Source organism: Rousettus aegyptiacus, unplaced genomic scaffold (assembly GCF_014176215.1).
Source record: "Rousettus aegyptiacus isolate mRouAeg1 unplaced genomic scaffold, mRouAeg1.p scaffold_m13_p_6, whole genome shotgun sequence".
NCBI classification, from domain to species: Eukaryota; Metazoa; Chordata; class Mammalia; order Chiroptera; family Pteropodidae; genus Rousettus; species Rousettus aegyptiacus.
In genome coordinates, this window is record NW_023416309.1 from 9,840,343 (window position 1) to 9,857,530 (window position 17,188).

The 17,188-nt window shown below is 45.1% G+C and overlaps 1 long non-coding RNA gene across 4 annotated transcripts in view; it reads right to left on the reverse strand.

The window, feature by feature from the left end:
- Positions 1 to 382: 382 nt before the first annotated feature.
- LOC107518072 overlaps positions 383 to 17,188 on the reverse strand; it is an 81,801-nt gene continuing 64,995 nt past the window's right edge. The window contains exons 4-5 of one of the 4 annotated variants that reach the window (XR_001598726.2): positions 16,530 to 16,683; positions 383 to 15,084 (exon numbers count right to left, since the gene is read on the reverse strand). This is a non-coding gene — a long non-coding RNA (uncharacterized LOC107518072). Of the gene's footprint in view, positions 16,684 to 17,188 lie in introns of all 4 variants that reach the window. The other 3 variants (XR_001598725.2, XR_001598723.2, XR_004951265.1) reach the window with 3 other exon arrangements.

The following is a 17,188-nucleotide window of genomic DNA, read 5'->3' on the forward strand; positions in this document are numbered from 1 at the left end:
AGGGTAACCCTGTGCAAGAAGCCTCACCCCTCTGAGGCCAGCATCCTCACTGGCAAAACTGGGAAGTAGCAATCAATCATGCTGAGAGATTGGTGAGTATTAGAGGAGCATGTAGACATGAGCAGCAGACCCTCACGCACAATCAGTTCATGTTAAAGGGGCTCAGTGCCTCCTGTGACAGAACTTAGCACCTCCAGAGTCTGCCTATTCCAGGATCCACAGAACCATGACAGCTACACAATTTGTCCTCAGGCTTCCCCTTGGCCATCTCAGAACATGTTTGTGCCTTCTTCCTTATGACAGCCATTCAGAGATTTGAGAAATGTGTGTGTGTGTGTGTGTGTGCGTGCGCGCGCGCACGTGTGTGTGTAAGAGAGGGAGAGAGAGAAAGAGAGAGAGAGAGAGAGAGATGGGGTGAGGGGAGGGAGCATGCAGGGAGGCGGGAGGGGGGTTGCGGGGGCGTCGAAGCTACTGTCTCTCATGCTATCACATGCCAGGGCCTGTGCTCTGTGCTGGGAACTTCACTCTCTTTATCAATAATCCCCCTTCCAAGTGTGGGAGGCAAGTATGATTGTCCCCACTGTAAGGAAAGAAGAGAAGTGTGCTGGTTACGATCTGTTTATCCTCAGCCACTCCACCGTTTCTTGTCCTCCCTGCCGCACTCTGCTCTGGACTAGGAGGTGGTGGGACACAGTCCCTACTGACTACATCAGTTGCTCCGGTACCAACGGGCAGGAGTCTGGAGGAGAGAGGAGAGAAAGGACGGATGTTTCTTCCCTAGTACCTTCCTGCTCAGGCTACTTCCTCAGCATGGCTGCAGGTACAGTTCCTCTGCGTGCCAAGCTCTCACAGAGTTCTGCTAGCACTGTCCCTATCGCCTAGTCCCCTCAGCCTTGGGAATGGCCATGACAGCCTTCCTGCTGTTGCTAGTTTTTGAGAGCATCATCAACTCTCATATTCCCCAACACTGCCCACACAGTGCAGTTTTCTCTTCACTGGAACCATTTGGGGTGAATTCTGTTTCCTGCCAGAGCCCTGAATTCACACCGGGCCTCTGACACCAGGCCCTACCTCTATTACTCTACCCTTACCCTGCCTCACCTCTCAGGACCCAGGTACTTCTTTTTCTCAGCAGACACCTTCCTGCACCCTCCTTTCTACATATGGCATAGTCTGGAGGTTCATCATCTCCACCTCACTCCCTAGGTATGTCAGCTTTGGGGAGAGATGCCCAGAAATGGCCCAAGGGTGCAGCCTCTGCTCCTCTGCTCTGTGAGCCTCTGCTAGGCTACTCTTTTGGCTCCTCTGGCCCACACCTGGACTGGCTAGCTGCCATGGGGCACTTCCTAGCTGATCTTAGTGCTCCAGGATGCCAGGATCCTGGCCAGGCAGTGGCAGGCTGAGAAAGCCCATGAACACAGCTTTTTGGGAACCATCAGCTCCAAGACATCCCAGAGCCAGAGAAAGCCAGGCAGGTTCCATTTTGGGCTTCCTTTGTTTTGCTCTGGATTCTGCTGGCAGATACGTGAGGTCTTTGTCATTCTTAAACCAACAACATGTGTGAAAAAAACAACTCCCAGTGATCATCAATTACCACAAGCCCATTACCTCAGAAAACATCAGCCAAGACTGCAGTATCCGTCCCTGCCACCTGCAGCCTACAGCTGAGCAAACATGAAGTGACCAGAACTCTCCAGGGTCAGCCAGTGGTGGTTTTGTCTTCGTTCCTCTCCAGAGCTGATCCCTAAACCAAGGGCACAGAAAGCTGGCCACTTTGTGGGAAAGGCTCTGAACACCCCCAAGAAAGCAGGTCTCTGAGTTGCTCTAGAAGTAAAAGAAACAGTTACCTCAGAAAGAGATTTCTGAGGCAAGCTCACCTCTGTCACTATCAGCTATGGGATCTTGAGTGAGACCCTCTATTTTCAAGCCTCGTCCTCATCCCCATTTCATTGATAAGAAAGCAAGTCTTGACTCTGGGCTGGTTTATGGTACAGGTGCATTAAAAGTAATAAGGCAAATATTTCTGGAATGCCTCCTATGTGCCCAGCTCTGGGCTAAGCACTTTGATTCTACCATTTAATTTTCGCGACCCCATGAGGTTTGATGTAGTGAAATCCCCATTGGACAGAGGAAACCAAGGCTCAGTGCAGTTAAAGTCTTGTCCAAAGTTACACAGCTAATAAAGAATAAAGCTGAAATCTGAACCCTATACATGCTGGATCTACAGCTCTTATTCATTATTTTTTCCTTTATTATTTTTTTTAATCTTGGATCTCTATGGCTTTACTTTTCCAGTTCTTACTATGAATATTTTCAAATATACGCAAAAGCAAAACGAATAATACAATGAACCCCCACAGCCCATCATCACCCAGCTTCAACAATTACTAACATTCTGCTGTTTTGCTTCATCTATCCCTATGCCCACCACTATTTCTTTCTTTTAGAGAATTTTAAAACAGATGCCAAGCATGGGATTTCACCAGTAAATAGCTGAGTGCGAATCTGCAGAGCCCTTATTCCTCATCATCATGTGACCACCTTGATTTGCACTTCATAAAGGGCCATGAACAACCCTAAACGCTAGGCCTCCTTGAAAGGCAGGTCAGAAAGAACAGGGCCAAGTCAGACCTGGGCTCAAATCTCAACCTCCTCACTGTGTCTCTGTGAACCTTTCGGTATGTCACACCTTTCAGACCATTTGTCTTCTGTAAAATGAAAATCATGGTTGGAACTTCACTGAGTTGTCATCTAAACAAGATAATGAACATTAGTGGCCCAGTACATGGGTTGGGCTCAGTATACTAGGTTCCCCTTCCTAGGCCTCTACACTTGTTTTCTGAACATACCATAACCAAATACTATAAACTGGGTGCCTTCAAACAAGAGAAATTTATTCCCTCACAATTCTAGAGACCAGAAGTCCAAAATCAAGGTATTGGCAAGATCATGTTCTCACTGAAGGCTCTAGGAAGGAACTGTTCCAGGCCTCTCTCCCAGCTTCTGGGGGTTGCTGGCAATCCTTGGCTTTTTTTGGCTTGTAACAGCATAATTTCAATCTCTGCATCCATCCTCACATGGCCTTTCATTCTTTGTGTGTGTCTTTGCTCAAATTTCTCTTTTCTTATACAGACACCAGTCATTGGATTAGAGAGCACCCTATTCAATACGACCTCATCTTAATTTGATCATATCTGCAAAGATCCTATTTCCAAATAGGTCATATTCACAGGTTCTAGATGGCCATGAGCTGGAGTGGCAGAGACACAATTCAGCTCAGTACACCCAAACTGCTGCCTGCTGCTCAGGCCTGGGTGAGAGCTAAGCTCATTCCAACCCTCCCTTCTCTCCCTGCCACCACCCACCTACGTTCCCCGGGTTCCTGGATGCACCAAGCCTATCTTCATCTTCATCCTCACCCAAGCTCTTTGTCTCAGCAGCCTTTTGCCTGCATAATTCCCATCATCTTTGGGTCCCAGTTTTGCCATCACCCTCTATCCTGAAGATTTCCTGACCCCATTCGAAGGGTCCTTCATGTTATTCTCGCTTGTAGCACCCTATTCTTCTTCTCCAAAGCATGAATATCAACATATATTTATTTGATTGTTTGATTACTTGTGCCCTGACTGTTTCTCCTACTGTAAACCCCATATGGGAAATAATCAGATAAATTTAATTTGTCTCTGTATCCCTACGTCTTAGCACAGTGTCTGGCATGTAGTAGATGCTCAATAAATCCATGTTAACTAAATTGACAATGAACCATCCAGATTCAAAGCCATCTGACTGTGCAAAGAAGAGTTCAGATTAAAGAGAGAGGGCTGCTTGTCATCGGACAAGACAGGTCCCCTATCAGGAGGCATGTACACACTTTCTGTTTAAGAAGTTCCACCCACTGTGGGCCCCTCACATAGCTCTGAGCTTGACATCAGCATCACACAGGAACCCACACACCCTTGCCCAGCTCCTCCTTTCCCTCACGTGGTGCTGACTCTCGCACTGCTCCACATGGTTCTCCCCTTTCCCAGCAGGGCATCCCCAGTGTCTTCTGCTCCTCCCTGTCCATCAGACTTCAGGCTTCAGCTCCCTCTCCTTCTCTACTCCATTTCATCCAGGTGCCTCCTCATGTTCTACCTCTGAGTCCAAGACCTCAAAGGAAGAAATTCCTTTCAGGAACTCCAGGGTGGGGGACCCTCAGCAAGAGCCACCACATTCGGTTGGCCTGGCCTTCAGGCTGGCTTCCTGTTACTAGCGTATGAGATTTGTGGCTGGGAGTACTAGACCCAAAATATAAATTCAGCCATAAGGTTGGCCCTTGGCCCATGCAGTCGAGGCATGGGGCATGTCATAGTATAATCCACCCAGTGCTCAGCATAGGACAGCTTCACCTCCCTGACACCAATCCTCACCCTATAGATCCAGGTTATTTGGCCACCACATGATACAAGGGCTCATGTAAACATACCACCAGCTATATCCCCCCAAAGAAAAAGACGGGGCACAAAAGCACCTCTCTCTGAGAACAGTTTCTCTTTACACCAGATTAGACCAGAAGGGTCTCATCTGGTAAAGCTCTACATTCACAGGGTAAAGGTCTTCACTCTTGACCAGGAAGAACCTAGAAGCATGATCACCCAAACTCAAGGCATAGAAGTAAAATGCTTATCTAGAAATAGTGAGCTAGAGGATGCCAGAAGCAGTATCAGATCTAGCCATCTGCCTTAAGGCAAGGGAGGGACCCTCCTGAAACACCTGAGACCCTGACTGGGGAATCATCCTGGCCAGGGTTCCCAGCGGGTCAGGGTGAGAGGTGGCCTGATGAGCTCTAGACAGTGTTTGTTGCAGGAGCCCGCACCAAGGAGGAAGCCAGATGAGACAGCACCTCAGTCCCACCTATGCTGCCTCCTCTGGAGAGTGTCCCCACCTCCTTTAGCAAACAGCCCTACTCCCCCATGCTTTGAAAATAGCCCCAGTGCTTCTTTCTTCCAGCAAACAAAGCTGACCACTGAATGTTAAGAAACTAAAAATGCAAGGAAACAGCAAGATCAAGACTTTGGCTAGTGTTTAAACAAACAGAACCAGACTGTGCGTCCTGGCCGGCACTGTTTTCCTCCTTCCTGGTGCTGTCATTTCCAGCCCAACACTCTGGTCCCATGTGTGCCATGGGTGGCACTGGAAAACCTGGGCTGTTTTAGGAAAAACCCAGCTCTCCCCAGCTGTACCCCATGGGGCAGATGTGGACGCATTTCAGGCAGGCGTCATGGAAATGTCAATTGGCCAGCTGTTCCCCTCCTGCTCGCCCCCTTCTTCCCAACACTGCCTGTCTGAAATGGAAGGTCAGCCCTGGAACTTCTCAATCAGAGAATTCCCTCTGCTTGGATTTCGTTTTATTTTTTCCTCCTTTCTTTCTCTCTCTCTAGCATTAGTAATAACTGGCTCAGCTGTCCACATGAGTCAGCCTTGCTGGAGGCCCTCTTAGCTCACCCACATGTACCCATTAACTCTCCCCTGGACCCTAAGTATCAGGCAGAAGGCAGCTCTCTTAGTGAGCCTGGCTTCTCCCTCAGCCCCTCTGCAACATGTACATCTACCCAATTTCCTTCACCTCCTGCCACTGCCCAGATCCAGGTCTCATCACCTCTCTCAACTTGTTCCCACCTTCTGATGGGTTTTCTGCCTCTGAGACCATCTCCTATACGTGTACACTCTCCTCAACTACTTACAAAATGACTGTGTAATACCAGACCTACTAGCGTCACAACCATGCTCAAACAATTTCTGTGGCTCCCTATTGCCCAAAAATATAAAATTCACTCTCACCAAACTTATACTTAAGACCTTCTCTAGTCTGGCCCCTACTCCTACAGTCCTCTTGAAAGCTATTCCCTAACAGGAGCCCTCCCATGAACTAAACACTGAGCCCCGGGCTTTGCACTTCTGCTGTTGCCAATCTCCCTATTTCAAAAACACTCTCTTAACCAATTATTCCAGCCTCCCTCAAGTCCCAGTTCTCATCCTCCCGCCTGCCACCTGCCCTCCCCCCTGCACACACACACACACACATACACATTAGTTCTTTCAATAACCTCTTCCTTCTAGAACCTCTACTGCATCTTTGTCACTCTGCACCTGGAAGGTTCCAACTGTATTTTTATGTAACTACTTTTATAGGTCTGCTTGTCTTCTCATCAGCAATTAACCTAAGTGCCCAACAATGGGGGATTGGTAAAATAACTAGCAGAATATCCATTCGAAATAAGTGATAGGAGAAAAAATTTATATGAAAAGATTATATATTATTATATATCATCTTTTATATTATATATTATATATTAATCTGGAGGAAAGGGGTAACAAAATAAGATGCACCCTAAGTATCCATTTTCATTTGAAATATATGTGTACATAGGAAAAGGATCCAAAAGATGCTACAACAAAATGTTGAACAGAGTCTTTTTATCTGGGTACTGGAATTATGAGTCATTTTAATTTCTTCGTGTTCCTTGAATTTTCAATAGTTAATATGTATAATTGTGTAATAAAAGACAATAAAATATATTTTAAAGAGTGCTGGGTTATATATTTTAAAGCACTTTGGAACTAGGCAAGCTAGTTCTTTTGTGTTCATCGCGGAACTGGCATGCAGAGAACACTCATTGTGTGTTGGGGTGGGGGAGAGGATTCTGAAGACCTTTTCATGTTCATCAGTCCCAACCTCTCCCTTCTAAAAAAGAGGAAACAGTCATTGAGAATTTCTCTGGGTCAGGCCTTTTGCAGGGGCTTTATCCCTAGTCCCAAATCCACTGCTTAGTAACTACCTCATGACTTTGGAAAAGCTACCTTCCTCCCCTAGTTTCCTCTGGTTTTTTCTTCTGTAAAATGGAGAAATAATAATATCAGCCCATTTTATTGATGAAAAAGGTAGTATAAGCAAAATACAGCCAGGTGCACAGTAAATATGCAGTAATCATTTGCTACGGTTACTATCACATACTTATGTGGCCTGCACAATCATGTAAGTAGGCGCTATCATCATCCTCATTTTACATGTCAAAAAATTAAGAGAATTATAGAATTAAGAATGCATACATACACACAACAACAAACTTGCTCAAGGTACTAAATCTGGGAATGAAAGAGGCAGAATTCAAGCTCAGATCTTTCCACTTTGTAGACCATGTTTCCAGCAGTAACTACTATGATAGTGATGGGAGCGACTTGTCTCAATGTCACACAGCTATTTCAGGGAGAACTGGGATTAAACCTGTCTACTTCAGGAAGTCACAGGCCTTTATATGTTCTTTAAAGCATTAATAAAATAATCAAGGTCATCCTTTTCATGGAAAGCTGGTCTTTCAAAAATGTGGCCACAGAAAGCCAATGCTGGGTTTTCCAGGAATGGGTTTGAACTGGGCCAGATCCCCAAGATCCTCGACGGATGGGTCTGGTTGAGCACCATGCTTTAGATCAGATGAGACTCAAGGAATCACTTCTTTGGGAACTACTGAGTCAGTGAACGAGCAGTAACAAGGATGAACATGAGATGATGCTGCAAATGGTGGACACAGTCACCCAGAACAGCTTGTTCCTTGGGAGGTTTGTACACGATTCGAGGTCCATGCAGCTTGCAAGAAGTAAGGAGCCCTCCAGGTCAAATATGCTTACAAGCTGGCTGCATTTTGCACCATGAGGCTAGTGGAGGGGCCCTGCCTGCACTTAAGGGTCCACCAACAATCACCATGAGAGGACATTCTTGTTCCACCACAGTTACATACTTCTTCCCCCAGTTTCTTGCTGCATCAGCCATAGTCAGCCAGGTTAATTAGAACTTAAGGTTAACTCTGCCACTGGCAATTTCAGGGCAAGAGAAGGAGAAAATTAAATACTCCTGAGATCTCCAGGATGAGAAGTTGTGAAGCAGAGAAATTCGTTCGCCAGCCCCCAGTCACTTCTCAGAACACAGCATTAGTCCCCTCTGCCCCCATTTCTGCTCTTTTTCCCCAACTCATTTCTAAAAGCCATAGCAGAGTTACATGTATACCTGTGTGAGCCCGGACACTGGAGTTCCTGGCCCAGAGCCTAGGTAGGCCCACTTGTAAAGCTTTATCTCTCACCATTAAATTTTAGTCTGCCAAATAAATTTCAAATATCAGCAAGCAACTAGGAGACAAATGGGTACATACTGTCATGTGTTCCTTAAATATTCATAAGTCAAGGTAGGGTACTGTACTAGGTACAACGAGGACGCCATTCATTTATCAGACTTTACTGAGCACCTGATGTGTACAAGATATTCTTTCCCTGACTCAAAAACCAAACCAGGAAGAAGTCACATGCCTACGCTCCCCTGGCCCATCAGACTTGAAACCTCTCAGAGCTTCAATTATGAAAACAGTGAGCTTCCCACAGAAGTGTGAATTGCCCCACAGCACTGGAGATTTCCACTTATAAAATAAAAACTATGTTTTAAGAAAGAGGCTTCAGTATTCAGGGCATGGGTAATCCATCTTGCAGTCTGATACTTTCAGCATGCTCACATCTCCTTCTGATGACCCAGTCAACACATTATTATCCTTGCCTGTGCCTCGCAGGAAGATAGGAATGTCTTTCTGAGGATGATAATTTCTATTCACCCCCACACTGAAAGGCCCCAGAGTGCCTAAATTTCCTCTGTCTCCCTTAACTGTGAGACAAGTTTTCTTACACCCCATTAAGGAATCAAAATACATAACCCTTGCCATCTTCTGGTTATCCAAGTCCTATATTTATTCATTCACCCATTCAACAAAGGCTCTCTGAGCACCTGCTCTGTGCCAACCTCTGGGTTAGGGACTCTGCCTAAGAGGTCAGAAATGGGTAAAGTCTGTCCCTACTCCCTTCCAGCCATGTTTGCTGACCTGGAACAAACCCACTTCACCTCTCAGATCCTCAGTCTCTTCCTCGATGAAGTAGGGAATTAGGGCTGCTATAGTCTATAGAGATGATCTGGTTCAAGAGCAGGAATGTACAGCCCTCTGGCCAAATCCACCCCTCCATCTGTTTTTGAATATCCTGGGAGCTAAGAATGGTTTTCACATTTTTAAATGGTTGAGGGGGAGAAGAAAGAATGCTTGATGACACGTGAAAATTATATGAAATTCAAATTCCACTGCTCATAAATAAAGTAGTATTGGCACACAGCCATGATCATCCATTTACCTATCACCTATGGCTGCCTGGCTGCCTCACTACAACAGCAGGATTGAGGAATTGCAAGAGAAGCCATATTAGTTCACAAAGCTGAAATAATTTCATTTACAGAAAAAGTTTACTGACCCCTGCTCTAGTCTGAGTAATACAATTTATCCAACACCACATCCTTCTAAGGCATCAAATCACACCAAAGGACTCAAGGCTGCCCCCAGAAACCAGGCAGCAAGCTTCAGGTCAGCACTCCACATAGACAGAAAGGCCCTGCCACTTGGGGACCTTACTCCTCTCCCAAAGTGTTAAGTGTGTTTGCTTAGTGATCCCTCTTCCCCGACCTACCTGGAGACTCTGGTTCCATAGACCTCCTTCCAAGAGGCCTGACTACCTTTGTGCTGGGGCAGTCAAGGCCCTAGAAGATGTAGTCCAGTCTCACAGCTGATCTCTGAGTTATCGTGGGTTATCAGACAGTTTGGCTCACGTGCTCCTTGGAGAGTTCTCTGGGCACTGTCGCCATTTCTGCCATCACAACTTTCACTCTATGAGGAAATCTCTTGCTGCCTTGTTTCTATTTCATTAAAGCTCATCATCAAGAAAAGTAAACAAGATCAACAATGTCAAGGAAAACACAGCTCCTCTTAACTCCTAGGTGGCTACCATCTGCACAGCCTTCAGGCTTCCTCTGTGGACCTGGGGATGACAGCCCTCTTCCAGGTGGCAATACAGCCAAGAGGCAGAGGAGTACCATGTCTCATTCTAAAATGTGTTCCCAGAATCCAAGGTGGTTTGCCTTCTATTGAGAGCCCTCTTCCCCCCTTCTTTGTCTTCAATCCTATAATCTGCCCCACACCTGACAACTCCAACACCTTCTTCCTATCACCTGAGATAGTACCCTCTGCCTCCATCTCATGTGCCACACTCATTCTCTCTGAATAAAACTACAGCCAGAGAGACAGAGGTTTGAGCTTAGAAAGGGCTTCCTAGCCCATGAGATTAGGAATACCTGAGAGGGAATTATTTTATGATTTCAACTGCTAAAGAAACAACATTCTGCATCCAAAAACACATAGAATTGAAAGGGAGTTGGCAGGTAAAATGGCTGGAAGCACACAGGAACAAAGTCCTATACTTTTAGCTACTTACAGGGTAGATGGAAATTAAATAAACAAATGGATGAACAAGGTTAATTCAAGTAGGGGTGAGTTCTGTGAAGGAAACAAGCAAATGGATGTCATTCAGAGGTGGAGCTTATATTTGATTTGCTCATCAGAGTTGGCCCTGGAGCAGAGGAGGAGCCAGGTTTGAGGACATCTAGGGAAATACCTGCAGACAGAGGGAGCAGCAAGTACAAAGGCCCTAAGATGATGTAGTGAATACTCATTACTCTGTTTGGGGCTCCCCTTTCAAGCTGGGGCCCACTGCCTTATATAGAACATAAAATGTCAGATAGTTGCTTTGTCGGCCTCCCTTGCAGCTAGCACATGGCTCATGCAGGTTCCTCAATCATTCTGACTCTAGACTTTGAGTCAGAAGCAAGCGACACGAAGAAGCAGGGGCTGTGCAGGCTGCAGGCTGGCAAGGGTGTCCCAATGCAGTAGTCCTATCCAGTCTCTAAGGAACAGCTATGGCTATGGTTCTAGTGACAGGGTCCATGTCCCGTGCCAGCACTGTTGTTAGGGATGGTCACAGCATCTGTGCCCAGGAGCAGGATCTCAGAGGTGCTCTGCAGTGTGGTTTGAGACCTTATTTCTATCTGCATAGCTTCCATGCTTAGTTTTTTGGTTCTCCAAGGGATTCACTAAACTCCATGATATTGTTTTATTAAATTCCTTTTCTTCTTACAAATCTGCATCCTTTGTCTACTAGTAAACCCCAACAAGTCTGAACACATTCCCCAACCCTCAGAGGGCCTTTGCAGAGCTTACTGCCTGGTTCTGTTCTGCTGAACACACAGCCCCTGGACCCTGGCCTTCCAAAGTCTGTCTCTAGCAAAACTGGATTCTGAAAGCTAAGTACAGTATGGGATTATAAGTCTAGAATCTCAGCACATAAAATTAGCCCAGCATGAGAGTAGTGGGTTCACAGAATCCTTTATGTTCTCATAACTCTCCTCATATATCCCCTGTAGTGAGCACAGGGGACATTCAAATATTGGGACCTGGCTCCCTCTGACTGCCCTGGCCCACATCCCCAGCCTAACCTTCAACTCCATGAGCTGATGCAACAGGAATTTATTTACAAGCTCATTATCCCTGTGAATCATGTCCAGCTTGAGTTGGGGCTTAACAAGGAGCTGAGGAGTGGTCCTTCAAGCAGCTATGCCCAGGAGGCTTGGGAAGGGGATGGGCCAGAACAAGCAAGGCCTCACTACACCAAGAGCCAAGAGGGCAGATGGGAGCAGTAGATGGGAGGTGGTTCGTGCCAGCTCTGGAGTTTGTTCTGGCTCCAGCATTCTAGGGCTTTTCCAAACACTGGCTTAATTCCAACACAGAGGCCCCAGATGGAAGATTTGGCTGGCTGTCATTCTTGACTTCTAAGTCCAAAAATGTACCAGGGCACTTGAAAGGGTAGAGAAGCAGTGACCAATATCTTTCTGATTTCTATCCCATCGGGAGGACCCCTGCCCCACGGACCCTGCTCCATCAGTTCTTAGGGTGGAAGGCTTTATGCAATAGTGTTATTCAAATGCAAGTGATGACCATTAACTTATTCAAACTTTTCTTACAACCAGTATTTTGTTTGATAATTGCATATAAGCTTATTTATATCCATTTGAGAGAAAAGGATTTAAGACTCTAAAAGGCAAAGAGACTTGTCCAAGGTTGATTTATATAAGTGGTAGAGCCCAGGACTCAAAGCTAAGTCTTTAACTACACGCCCATGCTTAAACCAAATCTCAATACCTGCCAAGTCTTTCTGATTACCTTTGAATTGCAGAATGATGCTTTATCTGTCAAAGTTTACTCAGGGAAACAGAAACATACCTGTTACACAAGAAGGAGTTTAATACAAGAAATAGGTGCTGTGGTAGGTTGTTTACAAAATTAGCCATGATTATTCTCCTCCTTGTATCCATACGAAGTAACTTTGAGTTTGGGGTACTCTTGTAGCTTAGTTTGGACAATAGAAATTACGTGCTCCACTTTCAAGCCTAACCTTCAAGAAATCTCACATTTCTCCACCTGCTCTCTTGGAACCCTGCATAGCATCGTGTATACAAGAATGAGAGACCTTATGGAGCACAGACAAATTACCCTAGCTAAGGCCACTCTAGACCAACCAGCCTGTAGGCCACCTTGCCACTGATTTAAGATGCATGAGCAAGTCCAGCCAAGACCAGAAGAACCACTCAGCTGAACCTGGTTCAAATTCTGATCCATAACGATGTGAGCTAAATACATAATTCTTGCTTTTATATAATTAATTTTGGGGGTGATTTGTTATTCAGCAAAAGCTAACTGATAACGGTTCTTACAAAACTTTGGAATAGCTAAAAATAAAGGTCATGAGATATTCAAAGAATGAAGGTTCTCTGCAAGGTTTCAGGGAGAAGAACTTGCAAGATTTGCAGGAACTGCTGCAGTATTCACAGATGCCGCCAAAATTGTTGACTCACAGGAAAATTTTGAGGTTGTTTTAAAATCTCACATCTGCCAAAGCCCACCAATTTACTCATCACAGCTGGATAACATCAATATGGCTTCTGCTTCTTTCCCACCTCCTGAATCTCATGTGATTGCCTCTCATTAAAAGAATCTAACCTGGTACCTATGTGGCAAGGATTCTTGGAAATGTTGTTCCAGGCCTCCAGCACCTGGTATAGAAAGGAACACATGCAAGCAGAAAAGTGAGACTCAGTTGCCAACCAAAAAATGCACAGGCACAGAGGTCTACTGTGCCTCAGACATTGCTTCAGAAGATGCTTAGTATCAGGAAGGACTTCTGTTGCCATGTAACACCCTCCACCAATCCCCACTGACACTGGTTCTACCTTTGGAATCACACGGGCATTATCAACTCACTTCATTCTCATTTAAGACCTGCAATGAAGGAGTGGCTGAGTGTTCAGGTACCCCAAAGTGCAGAGGGTTTGGGTAAGTCCCCAGAAATGAGGACCAACTTCCCCAGCTACCACTCTGCTGGCTCTGTCTTTCTTTAGGATGAAAGCAGCTGACAAAATCCAGTTCTCTCCACTGTAGTGATGGGAAAACTAGCCCAGGAACACCAGCAAAGCATAGCAATGACAAGGTAAGAGTAAAGAGCTTGGGCTTCCTCTCTGTTCCTAAGTCATTAAGTCATACTAGGGACTAAACATCACAGCTCAGGTTTAAAACAGACAAAATTTGAGGGTAGAGGAGATTTCCCTGGATAAGGAAAATCGGTTAGTCTAAGAACTTAAATTAATGAGAAAACTGAATTTCTAAGTGTCTGTGGAATCTCCGCCCTAGCAGGAGGTGTCTCTTCCCAGCCTCCCAGGGCTCAAGCTCTCGAAGTTGCTTTGATCCTAACACTCTTTGAACAGTCCCATCCATTCCTATGGATTTATTTTCCATTGAAATGCTGATGGCTCTCAGATCTAAATCTCCAGGCCCATTCATCCAGCTGCTTGTTGATTATAGCTACTAGGATTTCCCATAGGGTTCTTCACTCAGCATGACTCAAGCTCAGGTCCTGCCTTCTAAACTAGCACCAATCACCAACAAGCCAGCCACTGGCATCATCAAGTCACACAAGCCAAGGATTTCCCTATCTCCCAGCTTGATTTCCAGAATCAACTCCCTACCCAGTCTTTCAGCCTCCTGGCTTCTGCCTTTCCAAACCATGAGTCCTACAGCTGCCAGAGGGAGCTTCCTAACTGCATACCTGCCATAATACTTTCTAGACTGGAACACTTTATTAGCTCCCTGCCACCCACAGGATAACATCCCAGCTCTTCAATCCATTCCCTGACAAAGTCTTTGATGCCACTCTCACATTATCCCCTAGCCACAATGAACTGCCTGGGATACTCTAAGCTGTCAGGTACTCCCTTGCCCTTAGTCTACAACACCTTACCTCCATATCCGTCAGTCTGAACTCAGTGCTCTTTCAGTGAGCTGTCACGGTATCATGTTTTCACCATCCCTCTTTGCAATTATCACTTAACTTGTCAGTCTAATCCAAAAGATTGGAAACCCCATAAAGGCTGAGGCTGTACCACCAGAATCATCTTCGTATCTCAGTTCCCATGGCTAGTGGACACCAACGAATGATTATTAAACAGAGCCATGAGCTCCCCTAGATGCTGTAAAGTTCATGGCAGAGAGTGTGTTCAATTTATAATAATATAATAACAATAATAATAGCTGAATGTCTTTCGCACTTACTACAGGCAAGAGAGCTTGCAGACATTATTAGCTCATTTAATCCTCACCACAACCTCAAGAGATATTACTGTTATTATCCTGATCTGTAGATAGGAAACTGAGATTTAGAGAGGTTAAAAAATTTACTTACAGTGAAATCAGATTCTAGTTTTCTCGTTGGGGTCACACAGGCATTATTAGCTCATTTAATCCTCATTTAAACCCATCTGCAGGTTCCAATCCTAGGTGATCCCTATGAAGATAAGAAGATTTCACCTATATGTCTGATGTAAGAGACAAAGGACCTGGATATGTTGACAAAAATACTACGCATTAGGATCTCCTCACCCCCTCTCTCACTAAGCTAGTCTAGTCTTCACAGCAATGAAGAAAAGAATGTCAGGAAGGATTCAAATTCAGGTGGTCCATACCTTTGACCACTAGACATATGGCCTCTCTAGTGTACCTCCTCCATGGTAAAGTCAGCTCCATCACAACAGGGTAAGGGCCAGGGTGATGTAGAGTCTCTTCATCCTTGGTCAGGTTGTTAACTCTACAAATATTTTGGGGAAGTGCTTAGCTAATTAAATAAACTTTCTTGCTGCAGTGCTTATCAGAGCCTTTAATATGCCTTGTGCCTTGAACAAAAGATTTGTGGCATTTCCCAAACTCAGTTTACCACTTCATTCCCCCAGACATCTGCCAGGAATATCAACCCATGGAACACACTGATCCCTAATGTTTTGGCAAACATTGATTCCTGAGTCTCATCCCTCCAGAGGCCTGGCTGCTCTTGTCTCCATGAAATAAGCCAGATTCTTTCCAATGAATTTTCTTCTCTGCTAAAGTTAACTCAGGTCAGTTTCCATTACTTGCAACAATAGAGACATGCCCTCATTTGCCCTCAGAAAAGCCAAACCTCAGGAGCCTGCTGGGATTTACACTCAGGGGTAGAACACAAGCAAAAGGTTTGGGGAGGCCCAACCAGTCAGATGTGAGCGTGGCAGACTTTACTGAGACCCACCATTGAGGTGTCATCTCAAAAAAGCATGCTAAATTGCTCATAGCTCTTTTATTTGTTTTCAATTTCCTTTCTAATGAGAAATTTTCATTTTTAGGTTATAGGACTGTGACTTATATTTTTGGATTCCTGTGGCCAAGTTCATGTCCTTTTGACTTTTTATCATGTTTCCGAGTGTTACAAAGAGTTCCCCTTCCTTCGAGATGTTGAGATAGAAAGCCACATGTCCCTTTCCCCTCTATTCATCCCAACTCTAACCTATATAGACACAAGCACCCTAATTTTTCTTTATTTCACCCAACTCTATTCTATTCTCTAGGCTGATGAGGGGCTTATGGATATCCTTGGGTTTCCTGCCCATCCTTGACCAGGGAATGCTCCATAGTGGCCTCTAATAGAACCGGAAGCCCTGGCTACCAGAGTATCCCTCTTCTCCTCACCATCCCCTTGCCCCAGGTGAACTGAACGTCTGTTCTGTTAGCTAACAAAACCTATTTAGAATGTCAGTTGAGGTAGGTTGTTTGCCACCAAAATGACTGCTCATTTCAGCTAGGAAGGTGGCAAGGGGTGATGGAATTATACTGGGTTTCTCTAACTCTCCTTCTACAATCTGTCCTTACTGCCTGGGCCATGTTGCATGGCCATACTAGGGAAAAAAGGACTTGGAGACAGAGTCAGATTTACTTGTCCTGCCCTGGGGTAGGACATTGCTCCCCAGAGCCCTGGTCAGTGAAGGCCACTCATTTCCACATTACCCACACCATAGCTAAGAATGAGTCCATGTCTCTCACTCCTTGGCATGACTCACCAGCACATGTGAAAGCCCCCTACTCCTTAAGGCTCATGCCACCTGGCTACAGTACCACTACCCCAACCTCCCAACCCTCCCACATCCTATCAGAATCATCCACTAGTCTTCGAGATCATCAAAGACTTTAGCACTGGAGCCACAGCCCTCATCTCCACCCAGACCTTACCCTAGTGACTTCAGTTTCCACATGGCTATCGCATCCAACACCTTTGATGCTCAGTTCCTTAACTTCATTCATGATGACCTTCCCCTTCTCTCCACTCCAACCACCTGCGTCTTTGGCCACACTTGGGACCTTGTCATCACTTTGAACTGCTACTCTGAAATCATAAATGCAGACCAGCCCATTCTTTCTATTTCACAATTTCTTTTATTGTGGTAAAATACACATACCATAAAAGTTACCACTTTAAGCATTTTTAAGTGTAGAGCTCAATAGTATTAACTACATTCACATGTTGTGGAACCATCACCACCATCTATCTCCAGAGCTCATTTCATCTTGCAAAACTGAAACTCTGTCTCCATTAAACAATAACTCCATGTTCCCTCCTCCCACCATCCCCTGGCCACCGTCAAAGTCTGCCTCTTTGATTTTTTCCTACTCTAAGTACTTTATATAAGTGGAATGACACTGCATTTGACTTTTTGTGACTGGTTTATTTTATTGAACATAATATCCTCAACATTCATCTATGTAGAATATGTCCCAAATTTCCGTCATTTTTAAGGCTGAATAATATTTCAGTGTAGTATTTACCACATTTTGCGTATCCATTCTTCTGTTGATAGACACTTGGGTTGCTCACACATTTTAGCTATTGT